General features: G+C 42.0%; 1 protein-coding gene across 2 annotated transcripts in view; it reads right to left on the bottom strand.

Annotated features, from left to right (window-relative positions):
* Positions 1-17,500, bottom strand: part of LOC311037084 (carboxyl-terminal PDZ ligand of neuronal nitric oxide synthase protein) — a 63,468-nt gene that overhangs the window by 43,193 nt on the left and 2,775 nt on the right. The gene's annotated exons all lie outside the window — the stretch shown is intronic.

Here is a 17,500-nt window from a genome sequence, read left to right as displayed (position 1 = left end):
TGTGTGTGTGTGTGTGTGTGTGTGTGTAGGGGGAGGGGGCTCCGAGGGCAGTAGGGTTACACCCAACAATAGAACGTACCGCAGGAAGACATGGGAGAAGAATAACAGGACCATTTGTAGGAATTAAGAGCCATCCATGACTGATTGAGACACTTACAAAAACAATAGAAATACAACACCTAATATAGTGTTGACATTTGTAGGTATCATGCCCCAGAGGGCCTACACACTGTAGAACATGTTTTGTTCATTTTAACTTGCGTGAATGTTATTGCAACTGTTCACATGACACAAATTGTGTACACAATTTGCAATGCAAAACACACAAATGCACTGCTGAAATGGAATAGGTCAAATTAACGTTTGCGCGGAGGCGCGCCTTTGGCCGGTTACAAGCGCGCTCCTCTAGCCTTTAGGCTATACCGCTGTTGATGGATCTCAATTAATAATGTATATCCACTTAATCTATCCACTTTCATATTGAAAGTATGGATCAAAGCGCTGGCAGACGAGGACAGCTGACGCTGCCCCTTTGGGTGGTACGGTACCTGCGCGGCTGTGCCTTTCCTTCGGTAAAAAAGGACTTTCATTACTTGCACTGCATGTGTGCTTCTCGAGGCTGACAGGGACAGCATTGATCAATATCAAACTAGACCAGAGTTAATCATTTGGCACAGAAGGAGGGGAAGGAACAAAGCAAGCTAGCTGGCACGCCAGGCCAGGAGGTACACACTGTCTTTGAGTCGTCATTAGAACGTCCCTTTTTAACTCCTGTAAAAGTTGCAACAAGGTCAAAAAATAACTTTTCTTACACAGAAGAAAAACAGAAGAACTATATAGCGCTAACACTAGAACTGGAACGCAGTGAGTCAGCCCATGCTTCATAGAAAGAAAGAAAAAACATCCCATACACATCAAGCAGTCTTGACAGAGGAAGTGCCTCAGTCATGGTACAGGCCCGGGCAGCTCCCCTGAAGGCTGGCTTATACCTCGTTGCACAAGTGTGTCGCACGGCTGAAATCAGACGATCTATAAGCTCACAGCGGGCCGCGGGCCGCGTCGCGAGGCGTTTATGACCTTGTAGATCGACTATTTCAGGCGGGCAACGCTCTCGTATACGAGTTCACAAGAGTATAAATTAAGCATGAGTGCGTGCCCCTCGCAGTAAGAATGGAACCATCGCTTCAGTGACTCTCTGACAGATGCGGTGAAATGACAGGCTAGTCCCGGCGGGACGCTGACAGCGGTTACTCAGAGAGGCACCTGTACTACTCACGTGGGACACACAGGAAGTACAAAGGAACAACCTGAGTGTGCCAAACCATAGAGATAGAGCCTATACACGCAAATATACCGCATTGGCTATCCGATGCAGTTCATTGGCCAACGCGGTCGCCGTATGGGCAGGGGCGAGCCCCGCCTCCCAGTGATGGAAGAAGCACTCACGTGTTTTTACTTAAGTCAAAGTATCAATACTGCAATGTAGATGCACTCTGATACAAGTAGAAGTACCGTATTCAAAATGTACTTGAGTAAAATTACAATATTTTCCTCTGAGATGGGGTAGAAGTAAAAGGTATTGAAAATTGTAAACACTGAAGAAAGTACAAATACCTCAAAATTGTACTTGAGTACATGTACTTTACACCACTGCATGATGTATGCCCCATATACTGTACTCTTTGTGTGTTGAAGCAGGGGGTCTCGCAAACAGTTAAAATGATCCTAATAACTCACTGGAATTCTCAACCAATTTTCAAGTGGTTTTGTTAGTTACAAAAGGAAAAATTAAGAAAGATGTGATATTGATATGTGTACATTTTACATTGTCAATAAACAAATCTTTTTTTTTTTTAAAGTTAGAATATGGAGATAAGAGGTGAGGAGGGCACACACTGGCCTGTCATGATCTACAATGCCTACAATAACATGTCCAACATAAAGATATAGATGCCAGGTTTAAAGTAGTTAAAATTGAGTTAAATAGCCTTTTTTTGCATACAACACACTGTATTAACCACACATGACCCCCTAGCACAGTATCAGTTCTCACTTTTTGTTCCGTGCCAAGGACCCCCAGATTGATATGTATTTGGCCACGGACCTCCCATCTGAAAATGTTTTGTGCCAGGGACCCCCGCAAGAGAAGATTTGTGTGTGTGTTTTTTTTTAAAAGATCTACAAGCTCGGACATATTTTTCCAAAGAGACTTTGTGTAGAGGGAAATACTAACCCATACCTAGTACAGAGCCCTGTGGGACCCCAGTCAGCTAAGCCAGTGGCGGAAAAAGTACTCAAATGTTTTACTTAAGTAAAAGTATCAATACTGCAAAGTAGAAGTAGCCTACTCTGTTACAAGTAAGAGTCCGGAATTCTACATTTACTTGAGTAAAAGTACAAACGTGCTGGTATCAAAATGTACTTAAATAACAAAAGTAAAAGTACTAAAATGTTTGAAAATAGCCGATCTACAAACTCACAACATGTCAAGAACAAGAAGTACTGTATACTGGTGATAAAAATCATCAGTGTTTCAAGTCATGAGCGCTGAGATGCGTTTGAACTTGTTTAAGAAATCTCGTCATAGGGATGTGAACTAATATGCCCCTATGTCTTCAGGGAACAGGAAGTTAGGAGTAAGCCTGCAGGGACCTTTTTTTTTAAAAGAACAGGTTAAAGGTGCAATCCGTGCTCTCATTTTAACCACTTAAAGTTTAAATCTAGCAGGTCTGCCAAATGTTTGTCCAAGAATAGAGATTCGAGCTTGCTTCCTGCAGTGTGTGTGTGTGTGTGTGTGTGTGTGTGTGCGTGCGTGCGTGCGTGCGTGCGTGCGTGCGTGCGTGCGTGCGTGCGTGCGTGCGTTAAGTAGTGATTGTTGCAGTGGATTTAAAGGTCTGTGATTTGACGGGGTTAATCCTATTGCTGCACTGTCTGTGATCATGGCTCTGACAGACCACTGACTCAGACAGTCAGCTTCCATACATTGTCATAATATCAGTGGTGTAAAGTAACTAAGTACATTTACTCAAGTACTGTACTTAATTAAAGTTTTGAGGTATCTTTTTTACTTTATTTCCAATTTTCTGTACTTTTACTTCTACTCCACTACATCTCAGGGGAAATAGTATACTTTTACTCTACTACAATAATTTGAAAACTTAAGTTACTAATTACTTTGTAGATTTTGATCCTATAGCCTAAATAGCCGATCTACAAGCTCACAATGCGTCGCATCGCGACGCATTGTGAGCTTGTAGATCTGCTATTTTCAAAAGATTTTTATACATTTGAAAACTTGTGAAATGGGACATTCTGCATAACGAGTACTTTCTACTTTTGTACATTTTGATGCCAATACTTTTGTACTTTTACTCAAGTAAATGTTTCATTCCGGACTTTTACTTGTAACAGAGTATTTCTACATTGCAGTATTGATACTTTTACTTAAGTAAAACATGTGAGTACTTTTTCCACCACTGGTCATAATATCTATGATCAATAACTCTTAGGGACAAAAATAAATCAATGCCTTTTCCAGCTTCCTCTCAACTCTGTGCGTTCTTATTTATGCAAGGTTACATGTTTTAAAATGTAGGTCTTTATTGTTACATCTTGTGTGTACAGGTACATAGGAACAAATGTATTTTTGTTCGTCTCCTCGGGGGAATAATTATGAACAGAACCGTTTTGACCATTGTCCTAGAGCTTAAGGTGCTTGAAGGTGCTGTATATATGCAAGGTTCTCAACAACTAGGTTACCAAAATCTATTGTAAACAGGTTGTGAGCATTGCAGATGCTGTAAAGCAGTGTTTCCCAAACAAATATCCCTTTATTGTTCGTTTCCTATTTTGTTTAATTATTACTTCAAAATATTAAAACAAATATATTTCTCAATTAAAAGAAAATCAATAATTTTACAAAAAAAAATCATGAAAAAAAGAGAAAAAAAAGTATAACTTTTTTTCAGAAGCAAACATCAAACATCAAACATCAAAAAAACATCAAATGTCTCTTTTGGGTCTCGAGCCAAAAGCTTTGGGAACCACTTGCTGTAAAGTGACCTATGGGCCAGTGTCCTCTGAAAAAAGGCGTAGTATAGCCTCTGGCTGTGGCCCCGCTGTTATGGAATGGAAAAACAAGACGAAGAAAAAAGAAAACAGCGAAAATAGCCGATCTACAAGCTCACAACAGGGCATCGTGACTCAGACTCATCGTGACTTGCCTGGACTCACAGAAAGAACCCCCCCCCCCCCCCGAAATGTTTCAGGAGGCTAGACATGGATCTTGGATCCGGGGCACCATCTGTGCCTTATATACAAAATGCCCCCAAAAAGCCCCCAGGAAGAGGCTTTACATGTGTGTGTGTGTGTGTGTGTGTGTGTGTGTGTGTGTGTGTGTGTGTGTGTGTGTGTGTGTGTGTGTGTGTGTGTGTGTGTGAGAGGGCTCTTCTAATGCCCAATAATCAGTATAGCTTAAATGTGCCTCTGAGTCGGCAGACCTCACGAAGCCGACTGAACCACGTTCACCTTCTTCATTCATGAACAGAAGGATGGACAAAGGAGATACATGTATACGTCCCTCATGTTGTGCCGAACACTAAATCCTCCCCCAGTGCATTTACTACCATATGATTAAGCATGTTTAGTCTCTGTAAAACCCACATGTTTACAAAGTGAGCGCTCTGGCCCCAGGGGTGGGGGGGTCACTGGGGCGGGGTGGTGCTGGTGGTAGTGGTGGTGGAGGAGGAGGGGGGGTGGGGGGCAATTGGAAAGGAGAGGACAATGGGGGAAATAACATTTATAACAATGTTTGGAGATGTTGGAGGGGCATACGGCTATTTGGGGGTCCTTGGAACGTGGAACTGTTATGCGAACCCCTACCACACAGTTATAGACAAATACACGATTATCTAACTTTGGCAAAAAAAAGGACTGAACAAGACAGCCTAGCCAGGCGATCAGACGTCTTCGTATGTGTGTCCTCTTTGGTTTGATTGTCTGGCTACTTGAGACTATAATGTAGGCTACTGTACGCACATGTTATTTTCCATTTTCCACAATGCAACCTTGATTTTCTTTTAACCAGAAAAGGCTTCCACTCCCTGAGTGACAGATCCATTAACTTAATGGTCGTGTACAGTGTTTGATGGGCAGGGACAACGCTCTGTTAGACAGACATGCCTTTAGTCTGAATGACAGACACATTACTGTAGCTCGTCATAATATGGACACAGATAAACACATTAGCTTGTAAGTGATTGGCTGGATACCAGGATTAAAGGTTTTTTAGAGTCATTTTACTGCATAGAAACTGTCTATCTGGTGGAAGAAGTACTAAAATGTTTTACTTGAGTAAAAGTACCAATACCTTATTGTAGAAATAGTCTGTTGCAAGTACAAGTTCGGTGTTCAAAATGTACTTCAGTAAAAGTACAAAAGTATTGGCATCAAAAAACTAGTACCAGTAGAAGTACTCATTATGTAGTTTTATTCGGTTTTCAAATGAATAAAATGTATAAAAATCCTTTGAAAATGGTCGTGCTGTGATCTACAAGCTCACAGCACGTCGCTTTGCGACACGGAGCTATTTGTGGGTGACAACCGATATGACAAAGTATGAAATAGGACTATTAGTTAATCAGAGGTATGGATTTGGTCGCATAAAATCTTTTTTTGAAATTTGTTTTCATAAAATCGCTAAGAATATAATGGATAGTTGCAGCCCTACAGATTAGAATGTCTTGTCAATGAACTGGGCCACTGGACTATAAAGTAAAAATCACAGTCCTGTACTGTAGATAGACCAGTGGTTCTCAAACTTTTTCATGTCAAGGACCCCCAAAACGATATGTATTTGGCCGCGGACCACCATCTCAAATATTTTGTTCCAGGGACCCCCCAGGCGCAGAGATTTGAGTTACAAATGTTCGCTTAAAATATATATATTCAAAGATGTTCACAATTTTTCAAAAATGAGCTTGTATATCTGCTATTTTTGAATAGCCAAAGTATAAAAGGTTAAAATTATTGTGATGCTATATAAACACATTTTTGCTGGGGACCACCTGGAACCCCACTAAGGACCCCTGGTGGTCCCCGGACCCCACTTTGAAAACCAATGCCGTAGACAGAGTGGAGATTTTCATTGAGATTCAGCACCAGAGGGGTTCAACCAACAATAGCCAACCACTAGATACGCATACATAACACAACGGAAAAGAAGAGAGGCTATAAGGACAGAGAGAGGATAGAGCGAGTAGAGAGAGGGAGAAGTGGTGAATAGGTAGGTAGAAAACTCATATCTCCATATTTCAACGTTTTACTTTTTGTAAATGCCCTACTCCACCATACAAGAGTGTCACACACAACTAGTGAAAATAGCAGATCTACAAGCTCATGTAGATTGTAGATCGGCTATTTCACTTATAATAAAAAGGAAGGGTTTTGGACTTACAAGGTTTAACCCACCCGACAGCAAAGATATAGTGAATGAGACCTTGAGCCTTGACCTTCTATCTAGTAAAGCAACCAGCTGGGTGTACAGTAGATGAGACGTGAGATAATAAACACACACACACACGCGCGCGCGCACATGCACACGCACACGCACGCGCACGCGCACGCACACGCGCGCACACGCACACGCACACGCACACACACACACACACACACACACACACACACACACACACACACACACACACACACACACACACACACACACACACACACACACACACACATGCACAGACACACACACACACATCAAGAAGTAGGACAGTCTCTCTGCCAGCTACAAGGGCCTGCAGCACTTTCCTCAATAATTATACAACAAACAACGTAACACAACGCACACATGATTTAAACACATACCAGGAACTTGAAGAACAAACAGAACAAACAGAACAATATTATAATAAAAGGACTCATTGTATATCATTTCATTTGCAACAGCTTGCATAAACTAGTACATTTGTTTTGTTTTTTTCCTTTTACTATTAAGGTGCTGTTTTCTTTTTCTTTTCTTTTTTAATATTTTTTTATATTCAGTAGATTTTCAACACGCATGACAAGCTATCTCACACAAGCATTACGCTTGATTTAGATTTGGATGTGCATCTGTTTGCACACTGAAAATAGCAGATCTACAAGCTCACAACGCATGCAATTTTCGGTGCACAACACCGGTGACCAACTAAGTATAAATCAGGCTTTATATCACAACTGAATGTGAACCAGCAGATGCAAGCAGCCTATCCACACACACACACTTACAATAATTGCCTCACACAAACACACACACGCACACGCACACGCACACGCACGCACACGCACACGCACACACACACAATGCTGTCCCGCGAATGCCTCCGACAATCATTTAGAGACCTTCTCTGGCACTGTGGCAGGCTGTTAAAACTCTACATGCCATCCTTTTGTTCGGCCGTAAAAGTAACTGTCTCTGCTGGGCCGAGTGGTTCATGCAGGGGTCATCGTCATGGCTGGCTCGATGGTGGACATTTTTGTCAAACGTTCTATTTTTGCCATGGACATACCAGATGAGTGGACATTAATATCACCAGAAACACATAAAGAGCTTATAGCCTTAAATGACCTTTACAGGTCTGTAACTCTGAGAGTGCACAAAATGGAACCAAATGGACCCATATGAGTGGACAATAATATAATAATAATGCCATGGACATACCAGATGAGTGGACAATAATATAATAATAATGCCATGGACATACCAGATGAGTGGACAATAATATAATAATAATGCCATGGACATACCAGATGAGTGGACACTAATATCACCAGAAACACATAAAGAGCTTATAGCCTTAAATGGCCTTTACGGGTCTGTAACTCTGAGAGTGACCAAATGGAACCAAATGGACCCATAGGGTCCATTTGGTTCCATTTGGGCACTCTCAGAGTTATGGAGGTCCTTGAAAATACAAAAGTCAGAGGACCACCGAGTCCTAGTGGACTCCTAAGGTGCCATAGTGTCATATTCTGAGGAAAACCTGGAGACTTACATTCAGTAATTGTGTCTCATCATGATCCAAATAAGGACATTATAATGTCATGTATAAAACGAACATTTTGTCCGTGTCCGTGACATATCGATGACCCCTGGGTTCATGCCAAGATACCTGCACGTACGCAGACAGCAGGCAAACCTGGTCCCTCTCGTCTGCGGTAACTTGAACTGCTGAAAAAGCCAGTTCATCCAGATACCTGGTTGCTACTGTACACATCGTAACTGTCGGGTGGAAACCTTGTATGTCCAAAAAGTAAAAATAAACCAAAAAGAAATTGTGTTTTCCGATGGAGCCAGTATTTAGTCACAAGCTCTTGTTAAAACTTTTCATAGGTTTGATATTTATAAAACCCTTAACCACTTTCAACCTGACGTCCCTATTTTGAGCATGCCATTATACTGTAGGTGAAGACTTTCGAGAACTTTCAAAATGTTTTTAAAATAGCGAAAGTTGGCAGATCTACAAGCTCACAACTAAATGTTTTTAAAATAGCGAAATTAGCAGATCTACTAGCTCACAACGTTCCACGACGTGACACGCTGTGAGCTTGTAGGTTAGCTATTTTTGCTACTTTTTGAGACTGTTGTACAACTAAGTGTAAAATGACTAATAGAATTAACTTATTTTTGCGTATTTTTGCGCACAATGCGTCGCACCGCGACGCATTGTGAGCTTGTAGATCGGCTATTTTCAAATGGCCGAAATGTATATAGGGATGAAGTGGTTAATCTATGTTTTGTAATAACAATCTAAATCTACAAAGTAACTAGTTAAGTTTTCAAATAATTGCAGTGGAGTTAAAAGTACAATATTTGCTTCTGAGATGTAGTGGAGCAGAAATAAAAGTACTAAAAACTGGAAATACTCCAGTAAAGTAAAACATATCTCAAAACTGTACTTAAGTACAGTACTTGAGTAAATGTACTTGGTTACTTTACACCACTGCAGTCCAGCAGCCATGCGGCGAGCCTAGCAGTTAGACAACGGTCTCCACAGCGTGTGCGACTGGAGGTCACCTAACGGCAAAGCTCCGATTAAGAAACAATGGCGTCATTGTTGTGTTGCTATCAGTTTCTGTTTTAAGTCAGAAGTTCATCACAGTCACATCCAAGAGACTCTCAGAGAGCCTGAATTACAGGTCACCTCCACTGGGAGGCCTGTTGGCCAAAGACAGATTGAAGGTGCTTGGAAAAACAGCTTGTGACAGTTGGAAAAAAGAGCTCGTCTTACCATCACCAATGCTACATTGCACCAGAATATTCAATCAGATTGCTTTCTTGATTTGTTACTCAGACATTGAACCGAGAGCTATAGATCAATAAGGATACAATTTAGGCATTAACAGACGTTCCTACCCAGCGCAACTTACTCGTCTGCAGCTAGTTCAAAACGCCGCCGCACGCCTTTTAACAGGAAGCCGGAAACACAAACACAATGACCCCCATTCTTTTCTCCCTCCTCTGGCTCGCAGTACGTTTTAGGATCCATTTTAAGATGTTATTGTTTGTTTTTAAATCCTTAAATGGATTAGCACCAGTCTCTGATCTTCTTAAATGATATGTTCCATCGAGATCTCTCTCAATTGCTGCTTGTCGTCCCTGAGACTAGGTTTCAGCTGTAGCTCCCAAACTGTGGAACCAGCTACCCAGGTCAGGCTGGCTCCCACACTACCTGTTTTTAAAACCCATCTAAAAACGTATTTTTATTCCTTGGCTTTAAACCCTGATTGATATTTGTATTAATGTTTAATTGTATTGTGTTTTTTTTAATCAAACGCAGCATCTGTCCAAACAATCTACAGTATCATGCTTGACCTTTGTGGTCTTGCAGAACAAATCTAAATAACAAAGACATGCGAACAAACACCCAGCATTATATAGTACAGTATATCTATCATGTGATGTAGAGTCTGAGAAAGTGAGTCGTAAAATTGGGGGTGAGTCTGCAGTTTCTAACTGTAAGCGGGGGTGTATTCCACACAGCTTGGGAGCCGGGAGGAGGCAAATGGCCCTTGATTGCCTCGTAAGCCGTCGCCAGTGTTTTGAACTGGGTTCAGGCAGCAACCTGAAGCCAGTGAAGGGAACACAAAAGGGGTAGACGTGAAGATTTGACCAGGCATGCTACAGCATGGGCGGGGGGGGGGCGGGGGGGAGAGAGTCAGCGCACTTTAGTCAAGGCACAGGCGGCTGTGTTGTTGACGGACAACGGATGCACGCTTATGAGAAACAACAAAAATAAAACCTGGCAAAACAGTTGCGCGCATTAGCGCAAGAGGATAAAGGAAACGTTCAGTCTAAATGTCCAGTTTGCTAATTCACAAGTACTACTACTACTTTTGTATTTGAAACTTTACATTTCTCTAAATATTATAAACTTTCAGGACAGCCTAAGTACAAATATCATTTATGAAAAGGCTACTATAGGCTACAGTTAAGTCGGACTGAATAATGACTGAAACTTTTTTTTTCTTTTTTTACTCTCTTGGTGTGGGGATTATCTGGCACAGTATAGTTGTGAATCAGCAAACTGGACATTTAGACTGAATGTTTCCTTTATCCTCATCTTGCGCTAATGCACGCAACTGTTTTGCCAGGTTTTATTTTTGTTGATTCTCATAAGCGTACATCCGTTGTCCGAAAACAACACAGTAGTCTGTGCCTTGACTTCAGCACTGACTCTCTCCCCACCCGCCCCCTTGCGCTTCAACAACACAGGAAAAGGCCGTCCGCGTCCTGGATAGACAAGGGGGAGCAGCACTGTGCTAACCAATTCGGATCCAGCCCGGGTCTCTGTGATCAGGCCTAATCCAGTGCTCATGTAGGTCACCCTCTATGGTCCTGTACATCTGCCAACATGAATACAATGTAAAAAAACAATACCCGCCCTGCATTATACCATTTCTCTCTGATCACATCCAACTTTTGACACAGATTCACATATAACACCCCCCACAACTAAACCCCATATATGTAGATCCCTAACCCCCCCTCCCAAGAATTTGGCTGTGCTCCCATTTCACTGGTGTCAGGACTGGGGGTTGTGGGTGGGTAGGGGACTGTTATTCAAATTTAGGAGCCAATGGTATTTATAGGATGTTCAGGCTGGATGGTGGTCTCAGCCATGTGGTGTCATTGTTCAGTATCATAAGCTTTATACATCAAACTGAGTCATTGTAATGTGTTACCTTCTTACCAATTTATCTCTATTTATTTCTCTATGTACAGTATATCACTGCACAGTGTGTCTGTGTGTGTGTGTGTGTGTGTGTGTGTGTGTGTGTGTGTGTGTGTGTGTGTGTGTGTGTGTGTGTGCGTGCGTGCGTGCGTGCGTGCGTGCGTGCGTGCGTGCGTGCGTGCGTGCGTGCGTGTGAGGGAGAGAGGAGAGAGAGAGAGAGAGAGAGAGAGAGAGAGAGAGAGAGAGAGAGAGAGAGAGAGAGAGAGAGAGAGAGAGAGAGGTGCTGGATGATTGAGTGTCAGAGTTGGTCAAGCGATTCAGGTGCCAAACTAACTAAAGGTCAAGTTTGCACACTGAGAAACTCATTTCAGTCTAGTTTAAAGGGGCTACACCATGAATTTAAAAAATATATATTATATATAAATATTGCCCCCTAATATGTTTTAAACAGGTTGTAAGCCTAAAAAACATCCAGATATTTTTTCTCACAATCTGACTGTCTGTCATTCCAAGCTTTTTCAGCTGCAATACCAAAACGTCCTATTGGGCAGGGGGGAGCTACTGAGCAATTCTGTCTGGCCATCGTCAATGCAAAATCTGTGCAAGTGACATCACTTGCACAGCCATTCTGAAATGGCCTGTTCAGACACGCCCATTCAGGAAATCCATGAAATGAGCATGAATAACTGAATGTTAAAAAAATATATTTTTTTGGGTACAAGAGACACTGGGGAGCCCAAAAAATACTAAAAACCTAAAAAATAAATAAATTCATGGTGTAGCCCCTTTAATTCACCTTACAAGGTGAATTAAATTCTCTGTCTCGCAAGCGATTGCTGTAATTTAAAGTGCACTATAACCAGCAATGTGTGAGTGAGTGATAATACTGTGTAATGTGTATCAAATATAACTTTATTCCAAGGCAACGTCGGACTGCCTCTTCGCTCGCTCTTCCATGGGCAGAGAGGGAGAGTAGAAAGCACTGGACATAACGGCTTGCACAGCCTGCTCTTAAAGGCAATGGCATCTGGCACGCTGATTGGTTTTATTAACGTAATGCCTAGGGGCGTAGGTGTTTTAGGGATAAGGCTGGTGTCTGACGATAGCAACTCAGCCACGGGAACGCCCCTTGCGCCATGCTAAATCCCATAATATTGGGTAGCGCGACTTGGGCGCAAAACAGGGCCCCAAATCAGGATATGTGACTACATATATTCTGGGATTTTCCATATCGTAATATGATATGGCATAAGTGTTGTATTTTCCTAGTTTTAATCTCTTGAGCCCTCTATACATCATAAGTCTTCAGAAATAGCACTAATAGGCGTCGGGCGATCTACAAGCTAACAACACATCACCATGCGACGACGTATTGTGAGCTTGTAGATCTGCTATTTGCGCTATTTCTGGAGAATACTTGATAAATTAAAATGAAACGTTACTGTGTGTTATCATCGCAAAACGATATGAACACAATTTCGATGTATTTAGTCAAAAGATATTCGTTTTTTTCCATATCTCCCAGCCCTAATGGGAAGTAGTTGAATGTGGACAGACTGAAATAAGCATTGGCCTTGTCTAACCGGCATGGTAGATGGAGATAGAAAGATCCCTCTTTTCACACTCAGAAAACTGACAGAAAATAAAACAAATAAAGCTGAGTTGTACAATTATCAGTGACTGCATCACGATGAACATCTGATGTCTGGAAAATAATCCCATCACAGCCAATCAAATTTCAGAGAGCTTCAGAAACAAATCTCTTCCTGTCAGCAGTGAGCATAAGGGCAGAGAGGCTCCATGTCCGGACGATTCTTTTCAGTAGGGACAATACTGGCAAGCAGCATGGTAATGAAACGGCTAGGGAGAGTTGTCTTTGTCTTAAGTCATTTGTTAGAGAGCGACAGAGCACTTGCTAATTTGTTTGTGTGCGTGCGTGTGTGCGTGCAAGAGAGTGTGTGCGTGCATGAGTGTGTGTGTGTGCGTGCGTGCGTGTGACACACACTTTGAAATGGTTAATACAGTAACTAAAAAAAACATCAATCAAAATAATATAATAAAATAACACACACACACACACACACACACACACACACACACACACACACACACACACACACACACACACACACCAACACATTGGTTTCCATGCCACTGCTCAAATTGAAAGCAGCTAAAGCCTAATTCATAGAATATGTGAAAGTAAGACCTCGCACCCCCAACCACCCATAATAGGAGAACTTTGAACAAAACCTACATATGACCCATAACCTAATCTCTTCACTTCCTCGCTGTTGGAGTGGCAGCTGTGTGTAATGTGTGAGTAACAAAGTGAGGACTGGACAAATATTGGTGGTCTGGGAGCTTGCTTCCCATGTTGACTAGGGTTGGGCGATATGGACAAAATCAATAATAGTTTTGACCAAATACTTTGATATTGCGATGATAATATTGTCCTGCGACAATAATAATATTTTTAAAAAAAATCAGCGTGTAATATTTGTGTTCTGTGTGGATGTAAAATCAAGGCTTTCCTCGTAATAACAGAAAAACGAAAATTAGTCAAATAATCCTCAAACTAAAACTACGTATGTACTCATAAAACTAAACTGAAATCAAACGCCAAAGTGAAAAATTCAATAAAACTGGTCATATTTTTAACTATAATAACAATACTGCAGTGATGATGCATTAAACATTATTTCTCTGTCCTTACTTAATGTAATTCCTCGCTCCAGTCTATTTTAATCACCCCATCTCCACCAGAGACTGGACATTCTTGGCTAAAAGGTCAATGTTCCAGTCTGAATACAAAGCATTTACTTATTTAGTAAAGAGACAGAAGAGTCAATCAATATTCGGTTAGACACACACACAAGCTAAATACATGTGTCTGGATGTGCCGCATGCCTACCCTGAAATGCTCGTCTGTTTGCACTCATATAATGATGGCAGCGTGGGAGGTCATTAACCTCTCTCTAAGTACTGTAGTACTGGCAGTGTGCAGTGCGCTAGGTTTTAAATTAGAGACGAGCAGAAGAAGTAATGGCTGTAGTTATGCAACCCAAGATTCTGAGGGGGTACAATTAGAGCGGGGGCATGTTTTCAAGAAAAAAAAAGGGGGGTAGAGAGTACTGACGCAATTTTCTGCTGACGCCACTATGACTCAGACATAACCATAAACAAACCCAATACACCTACAGTATATATAGGCAGGACCATGGCCACGTCACTATGACTCAGACATAACCCTAAACAAACCCGATACGCCCGTATCTAGGCATATATAGAGATCTGGTTGTCCATTGCCACATATCCCACTGCATAATGCCCATATATGGTGCATATATGGGACCGACCGACTTCAAACTCAGCGTGCACATCGGCAAGGACTCGGGGGAGTGCGGTGCCCGCCGTCGAGTCATTCGGATATGCGGTTGTCCAGAACCTTATCCATACATAGGCTTGGGCATTTCAATATATGGGCTTATACTGATGACATCAGGGATCTCCATATGGGCATAAAAGGGACAAGAACTGACAGATAAGAGATCTCCATATATGGGAGGAAAAGGGACACAAACAGACGGGTACAATGGGTACTCCGACAAATCTCCCGACAATATGACTCAGACATATCGGTGGAATTGGAGGTGCGAACTAGGTGTGAGGGCCGCGTAGGGACCCGAACCTCTAGTCTTCAAGGCAATTATGCTTTACAAATGTGTACAGAAACACTTTTCATATTTTATGGGGAGAATGTCCCCCATAAAATGGGACACATCGGCCGCATAGCTGCAGATTCCGATGTTGTCACATAAGTCAATATAATCGGTCCGGCCCTAGTGCTGTTTACCCACAATGCAGCACAGATACTTCCTTCCATAGGTTGGTCCCAAAGGCTGAGATCCAGATCCATAATATAGCAACTCATTCATTATTGACGGGAACATAAATGCTTTCTTTTCTTTGTATAGACAGAGACTACAGTAAAAAGAAAAAAACATACACACATCACACATCACACACACACACACACACACACACACACACACACACACACACACACACACACACACACACACACACACACACACACACACACATAAAATGTACAGTATGCATCTTCTCTACGTACACACTACATCCTGTATTGATTAGGAATTTGTGATTTATTTGTGTCCTTTATGCATTTAATTGCCAAGAACACACTTAACCCCAACCCACAGTAATTATTTTTGAGCCATATCTTGGCCTGGTTATGAACAAGATGTTCCTCCTCCCTCTAAACTGCTTTAAAGGAGCATACCAGCCTTTTTGACATTTAGGTCCATTTGGGTCCTTTGTCACTAGACAATACATACATACAGTACACACACACACACACGCACGCACGCACGCACGCACGCACGCACGCACGCACGCACGCGCACACGCACACGCACACGCACACGCACACGCACACGCACACACACACACACACACACAAAACCACACTTCTTATTCTGATGTTATTCTCAATTGGATTTTGTAATTTAGGTCAATTGTGTCAGAATCCATTCACCTGTGACTTGTTAGCCCTTGGGTCTTTAAAAGCCCCGTCTTCTGTCAGGTGAAACGGAATGAATAAGCTTTAATGTCTCTGTAACTATTCACTCATCCATTCTCTACTACTCTGAGATTCCTCTTCTATCTGTGGCCTTTTAGGCTTTGTAAACAAAACAAATGCACAGGGAAATAGCGTAATTAAAGCCTATTGCTGAATGACAATGGCCGGTATGATAATACAAATAAATAATGTACTATGGCCAACACAGGCCATATACTTGTATACAAAAATAGCAAAAATAACCAATCTACAAGCTCAACGCACTGACTTTTGTCTTTTTTTATTGTGCTCTTTTTTTTCTCTAAGCACCTTAACGTCCATAAGTATATCATGCACAGTATACATACATTGCTGCTATGCTCAGGCACCTTAGCTTGTTTCTTATCTCAGGTACTCTTGTAAATATGTAGATAACTTGTTTGGCCTTTCTGCTGTTCTCTTGTCTGATCTCCTTCCCACTTACCCCCCTTCTTCTTCTCCCTCCCCCCCTCTTCTTTCTATGGAAATTAACGTTGCGATGGGAATGATGTAAAAAAAGAATTTCACCCACTTTTTTACCTTGTAAACCTGTGATGTGACAATAAAACTGATTCTGATTCTGATTCTGATTCTGAAGCTCACAGCATGTCGTGTCGCAAGCTTGAAGGTCTGCTATTTTCACTATTTTTTTATTTATTTATGAAAATGTGCCCTAAATGCCAAAAATAGGAACGTCAGGTTTAAAGTGGTTAAAAGAGCATGGAAATATTACATGTCTGATAATTTCATCCAGATGTTTTTATACAGATGCATGGAAACAATTCTGCAACTGCATTGTTTTATTGGTTGAATAGGCCTACTTTATTGGCCAGAAATGTAAACAGCATGTGGTACAGTCAGACATTAAGGCTAAAAGGATAACACAAAAAGGTCCAGGGGACTTGTTTCCATTGTGGTCCTATATAATTACCTCAAATAATTGCTGTAAGGGCACGGTCACACCAAACTATGGCTGCCGGCTGATAAATTCAAGTTGTGCGCGGCCGACTGTTTTTTAGCAGCCAGCGCATTCTAAAAAAACTGAGTAGTTTGCAGCGCATTCTGTGCCAATAACCAGTGACCTGTCACTCACTTTCAGGACCCTCCCCGTAGGCCGTGGCCCGCAGTTGCTCAATTGCGAGCTCCTGAGTCTTGGGACGGTCCGCCTTCGACTCACCCGATTGGACAGAGGGGGAAAAGCAGCATCTGTCTCGAGCATTTATCTGCTTCAAATAAGGCATATAGAGCGCATAGACGCTAGGTGTGCGCGACACACAGAAAGATGCGCAGGACCATCAAAAACCACGCCATTCCCATTGAAAAGCATTGGCAGAATCCACCCTCATAGGTGGAATGAAAGTGCAGTGTGACCGTGCCCTAAGGCTATTTATTATGTAATAGCCGTGTGACAGGCCTAGCCTTGTCATGTCTCAACCCAACTAAGCAGCCACAATCACAAAACAAAACCGCCCTGAATCTGACATGTCACACAGAGTGAGAAGAAGGCAGAGAGACAGAGAGGTTAAAGCTAATCAGCAGAGAGTTGGTTTGTGGTAATAAACTCCCATGGTTCTGCCCCACAGAGCACAATAATAAGATGCCCACAAACAGAGCTCCATCAAAGGTGACTGTAAAGCAAACACACGTGCGC

This window comes from Gymnoscopelus microlampas (genome assembly GCF_963454915.1).
Source record: "Gymnoscopelus microlampas genome assembly, chromosome: 21".
In the NCBI taxonomy this organism is placed as follows: Eukaryota; Metazoa; Chordata; class Actinopteri; order Myctophiformes; family Myctophidae; genus Gymnoscopelus; species Gymnoscopelus microlampas.
The sequence above is the reverse complement of the archived record's forward strand: the minus strand, read 5'-3'. Positions and strand labels throughout refer to the sequence as shown.